The following is a 6550-nucleotide window of genomic DNA, read 5'->3' as shown; positions in this document are numbered from 1 at the left end:
CACTTATCTTTTGATTCCCATCAGACTCGATATTCGTCGTTGTTTGAAGTAGTTCCTCTGCCTGTTTAAGCGGTTTGATGAGGCGCGTGTTCGTTACGATTTTCATCCAGTAACCATGTACGAAATATCAGGCTCGTGTCATATTGGAAGAGACTATAAATGAGAACACTATGGGCTGATCAGACAATATTTTCCAAAGGGGATGTCCTTTGATTAAGTCACAGAAAAGGTTGTTTAGTTTGTAGAAAATAGCCTCAATGATCTACCAATAAAAACTCTTGGTTGCAGAACGTCAAGGTCAGTGGTTTTTAACAACTGCTGTCGTATCCAGACAAATAGACAATTGCACGTTCAAGTTGAACCAGCTAGTAATTATAGTATCTCAATGAATACCTGAAGCGCAATTTATATGCTACTTGGGGTGGTTTTTTTGATACTACAATGCAACCGCTAAAACATCATGTTTTCGATATATCCAGTAACGAAAAAGATGCTGGTTTATGGTGATATAACGTAGTAATACCAATAGCTAGCGTTAGGTTGACGAGATAATCCCTTGTGTTATATAGGATTCAGTCTTTTTGTACATATTTATGTTACAGGGAAAGAATGATTTGAGTGCTTTATTGGCTGGCAAAGGCTAAGAAGGAGCCATTGAGGATTTTCCAAAAAACATCGCTATGACTCAACCCTTAAAATCCAAGGGATGCAGCCAAAATTGGAGCGTCTAACTCACGGTAACTAACGTTAGTTCTATGGTGAAAGACAGGTGAGTTCCAGCCACTTAGCTATCTTTCTGATGCCAAACCATAGATACGAACTTGAGGCTCCCGTATCTATTGCCAGTATATTCTGTGATGTGGATGCTTTCTGTATAACATTGTTAATCATAATGGCATAGACAAGGCATTGGGTATTCAAAAAAGCCTCCAGTGATGTCCACTAGGCTATCGTTCAGTGGAATGATGGCCACATTTTTTATTTCCATCAGAGTGCCTTTCGCAATTTCAAGCACTATTACCAGAGACTGATCACACAGCATAAATCAGACTCTTTCCTGAATTTGGTATCCTACAATAGTTTTGTAGAACTCATGAAACAGGCTTTGATACCACTGCCGGTTTATCTAAAGTCTCAGTGTATGGGCCAACAAACTGGCATGCCATTCATGGATTTGCCGCCCATCGTTGTCTGTGACAACTATGGGATAAACAGCCACAAGGTTTCAGTGAAGAGGCTAAACGGGGGAAAACGTCTACACGTTGGAAGTGTGGTTTGAAGTTACACCTTATCATTAACCATCTTGGAGACATTCTATCATTTTGCCTGACAACGGCTAACACCGATGGCCGTAAATCAGTACCAGATTTTATCGAAGAGTGAATTAGTTGGATTGATAGAGATAAGGGCTATGTCTCTGAGAAGTTGGTAGTCTGGTTGCAGTAGAAAGGCCTGAACCTAGTAACTAAAGCCAGGGAAAATATGAAGCTAAAAGAGCTGAAGACCTTTGATAAAGTGATGTTGAGGAAACTGGCAGTACTATAAACGCGTCAATGATCAGTGGAAGAATATTTCGCAGATTGAACACCCTAGACGCCGTTCACCATTTAACTTTGCTATAAATCTGACGGTAGGATTGATTGCTTATGCACGGCAGCCCATAAAACCGTCTCTTTTTCGTTGTCAGATATTATCGGAAACCATGATGTTTTAGCGGCTGCATTGTCGTATCAAAAGAGCCACACCAAATAAAAATTCTGCCATATGTAAAAAATCAGCCATGAGTGAATATCAAGAGGGCTCTCCATGAACGTTTTAACAATGACAGATCTGGATCTGGCAGGTAAACGAGTATTGATTCGTGAAGACCTCAATGTTCCAGTAAAAAACGGGCAAGTCATCAGTGACGCCCGTATTTTGGCATCACTGCCAACCATTAAACTGGCACTTGAATCAGGTGCTCATGTAATGGTCACCTCTCACCTAGGCCGTCCTACAGAAGGTGAGTACGAAGAACAGTTCTCACTTAGACCAGTTGCTGACTATATTGGCGAGTTGCTGGGTAAGGAAGTTCGTTTGGTTAAGGACTGGGTCGACGGTGGCTTTGAGGTTGCAGCAGGCGAACTGGTTATTCTGGAAAACTGCCGCTTTAACGTTGGGGAGAAGAAAGATGACGAAGCGCTGTCCAGTAAAATGGCCGCTCTGTGTGATATCTATGTTATGGACGCTTTTGGTACCGCACACCGTGCCCATGCCTCTACACACGGAGTTGGCAAGTTTGCTGCTGTTGCCTGTGCAGGGCCTCTACTGGCGGCTGAGCTTGAAGCGCTATGCAAAGCCATGGATAAGCCTCAACGTCCAATGACGGCTATCATAGGTGGCTCCAAGGTCTCCACTAAGCTGACCGTTCTGGAGTCTTTGTCAGGCATTTGTGATCAGCTGATAGTGGGTGGTGGTATCGCTAATACCTTCCTAGCTGCCATCGGTAAGAATGTTGGTAAGTCGCTCTATGAAGCATATCTGATCCCTCAGGCTAAAGCTCTGATGGAGAAGTGCTATATACCAATGCCAACGGATGTTGTCTGTGGCAAGAACTTCTATGAGAACGAGCCTGCTACCATTAAGTCTGTTGATGAAGTAGAAGATGACGACATGATCTTTGACATTGGCCCTGAAACCCAAAAGCTATTTGCCGATGTTCTGACCGTGGCAAAAACCATTCTGTGGAACGGTCCTGTAGGTGTCTTCGAATTTGACCAGTTCGGTGAAGGGACAAGTTCATTGTCCATGGCTATTGCAAATTATGATGCCTTCTCGATTGCAGGTGGTGGCGATACCTTGGCAGCCATTGACAAGTACGGCATTAAAGAGAAAGTGTCGTATATATCTACCGGTGGTGGCGCATTCCTTGAGTTCGTTGAAGGCAAGGTGCTCCCTGCAGTAGCGATGCTAGAAGAAGCAGCTAAGCGTTAATTAATAATCACATATTTAACGTGAGTTCGACGCTTTAATTTTGACTACAGCCCTTGGATTTTGATGGTTGAAGGTACAGTAGTGTTTTTTGAAAAGTGCCCAATGGCTACTTCGTAGCCTTTGCCAGCCAATTAAAGTACTCAAATCACTCTTTTCCTGTAACATGAATATGTACAAAAAGGCTGAAGCTTATGTAGCGCTAGGGATTATCTCGCTGAACTCACGTTATTTACGCAATGTTCAACTTTTTTAGAGCCCATGGAAGTTTAAAATCCATGACTTTCTAATGGTTACAGTGCACATAGTGTACTTGAACGCAACATAATTATGCTTAATCTGCCGGCTATTGACGTGTAAGTTGGGCGTTATTCTCAGTTTTCAAGAGTTTGGTAATATGGTAGTATTGGCTGAAGCTCTTGAAAACCATAAATGTTCGACTTTTCTGGGAAGTAAGAAAAGTCGAACATTGCGTATCATTACAAAGTAATAGGAAGAAACTTATTTATTTTTGGTCACTCCCTTTGCTGCAGTATTTTCCAATCCTGAAAAGAGCGTAAGTCAGTGATTTCAGGTCTTCCGTTCAAGAATGGTTTTACATAGCGATACTCTGTCCACTGGGTTGTTCCGCCGGCTTGTTGTAGCTCATTGACTCCACCTTTGACTCATGACTCAAGTGCATGCGCGTAGGTCTTTCCTTCAAATATCGTTGCCAATCTGGCAGGGATTGCAGCTTTTTATATAATTAAGGCGTCATCATATTTGGGTGTGGTTTCCTTGCTACGACGCCATATTCATTAGTTCTCCATGATTACGAAGGTGTTAGCATTCCTTATGGAAGTATCAATACGCCTGCCAATTTCCACTTGAATCCAGTGAGTGTAGCTTCAACACAGCCTCTGCCCCTTGCAAACTCCACTGTGCCCAAGTTAGATCCATACGGTCATTGATAAAAGGGAGGCAAGCTTCCTTAATGACTTCACTGGCAATTGGATAGCCAGCATCCAGCGTCTTATCATAGCAGAGCTTGGGACGGTTTTTTTGAAGATAGTCTGCACACTTATCAATGGTTTCACGTTTTGGCAGATCTCTATTGCTCGCACTTTGCCGGATCCCTCTGGGCACCTTGTCATACTTTTTCCTGAGTATCTTCAGGGATTGTTCTACCACTCAGCTTCCAATAGCCTCATCCACATTGTCGCGTAAGCTGTGACCGGCTTTCCACAGATATTCAAGTATATGGATAAAGTCCATGGTGATGGTTGCCTTAACTCCATTTTTTCATAATCACAGTAACCAGTTTCCGCTGATTATGGTGCCCATCAATAACAATGACCAACTGCCGGTTTTGCTCCTGATTTAGCCTGAGCGCTTCCTAAAAAGCTTCTTCTATCACGGCTTCCTCCTTTCTTTCTACACTGGCACACACTTTCTTATTCTTGGCCGGAGGACGGAATTTAACAACGTTGTCGTTCTTCCGATCCATACCCATGACCGATTCTGGTGTTCGAGGATTGAGTTTTCCCGTATAAACGGTGGCACCTGTGCCAGCTGTTTGCGATCTTTCTTCTCTCCCGGACTGAGTTTGGGTTGCAGCTTTTGCTGACTCTTTTGCGCGTTCTTCCTAGTTGCTTCCCTACCATTACTGGAGTAGCATTAAGCCATTACGTCAAAACTGAGGGTCCTAAGGTCCTCTGTTTGCTCAATCCCAACCTTGAACTGTTCGTAAAAATCTTCAAAGTCTCGAGTCGTATCCGCTACCAGTTGCCTAGCCTGATGTTTTACACCCATATTTGGGCAACATCTCACGATGTTGTTTAATCGTTCGATCATAAGAGCGATCCATCACATCACTGACAATTTTTCCCTCATGCCATCAGAGTACTGGTCCGTATTGAGGTTTAACTGAGCATCCAGTGCAAACACGCTGGATTGCGTGCGCTGGCTGTAATTGCGGCGTCTGACTAAGACAGAACCCAATAAACTGGTCAGTTGTGTGGAGGTATTGTTCTGACGTGTTCCTATGCTCACCGTCGCTACCAGTTACCAGCGATTGCTGCGGTTCATCATTGGCCTGCTTATCCAGATACCCATGGAGGAGAAGGCGCAACACTTCGGTACCTGCAGTCTGGATATCTCTTTTCATGATGCCATGCTCTTGTTGGAGAGTGGATTCATGGTGTGAATGATAGCGTCCATGATCCAGAGCTGGTGAGAAGAATGAATAATCGATGGTATTGGTGCAGGATGCGTTCACAAGGGACAGTGTTATGGAGTTATTGGCTTGACGATGTTATATCACCATAAAGCCGTCTCTTTTTTGTTACCGGATATATCGAAAACCATGATGTTTTAGCGGCTGCATTGTGCATCAAAAGAGTGGCCCCCATTTGACAAACTGGTCCCGTAATTGTTGTTCTTAGCCATATGGCTGAGAGAGTTCCACAAGGCTCACGTCTTCCTAGAACTGAATTTTGTTCTTAGCCATGATGTACCTCTTACGTAGAGGGGAATTGGTGTCGTAAGTTTAGACGAGCATGAGGCTAGGTTAGATGGTAATCAGGTTCCTTTATGCATCAACGGCACGATTGCTTATGGCATATACTCAGTGCGGCTACCGTGCCCTTTCACTACATCATTCCGGACTTGCACAGGCCTCGTGGTTATGTATATAGCTGATAAGTGTTCTACAGCATCCTCGTCCTAATATCAATAACTCGGTTGGTTAACCGGAGCATGGCTGTGTAAACTTCACATCAAACTCGTTAGAATGCTGGTACCAGTCAGTCATGAGCTAGTACAAAGCCATGAGTCAACGAGAAGCATTTGAGTTCATATTTTTGTCTTCTGGGAGGGGGATAATAAGATTAGAGCCTAATACTTTTCAGCATTACAGACAGTCAACCGAGGATTATGAGATGAGCGATATACCTGCTGAGTTACGGTATCTGCGTTCCCATGAATGGGTCAGGTTGGAAGAAGACGGAACCGTCACTATTGGTATTACTGATCATGCCCAAGAGTCATTGGGGGATGTAGTATTTGTTGAGTTGCCTGAGCCTAGTACTGTTCTTGGTGCTGGTGATGAAGCTGGGGCAGTAGAGTCTGTAAAAGCGGCTTCTGATATCTATGCACCTTTGACTGGTGAAATTGTTGCAGTAAACGGAACTCTGGCAGAGGCTCCGGAAACAGTAAATACTGATCCATACAATGACGGCTGGTTTTTCACAATGAAGTTGAAGGATGATGGTGAGCTGGGTGATTTGCTAGATGCAGAAGCCTACGCAGAGTTTGTTGAGTCAGAAGCTTAATTTTATAAGGCCCGTCACCTTAAGGGTGGAGGGGGTGACCAATACCATGGAAGTATAAATATCATGAGTATATTCTCGGACTTATCTCTTATTGTACTTCACGGTTGATATTCCTACGGTTTCTTTGAACTGTCCCAGAACGAACAGTGTTCCTTTTTCAAGGATTTTGACCGACCATGAATGATGAGTAGTTACTCCGCTATAGGCAACAAATCATGCTCCCTAGGATTTATATTGAGGGGCAGGAGCGGTTACTGGAGGCCAGAGTT

This window comes from Borostomias antarcticus (assembly GCF_949987555.1).
Source record: "Borostomias antarcticus genome assembly, contig: scaffold_63, whole genome shotgun sequence".
NCBI lineage: Eukaryota > Metazoa > Chordata > Actinopteri > Stomiiformes > Stomiidae > Borostomias > Borostomias antarcticus.
This window is presented reverse-complemented; position numbering follows the sequence as displayed.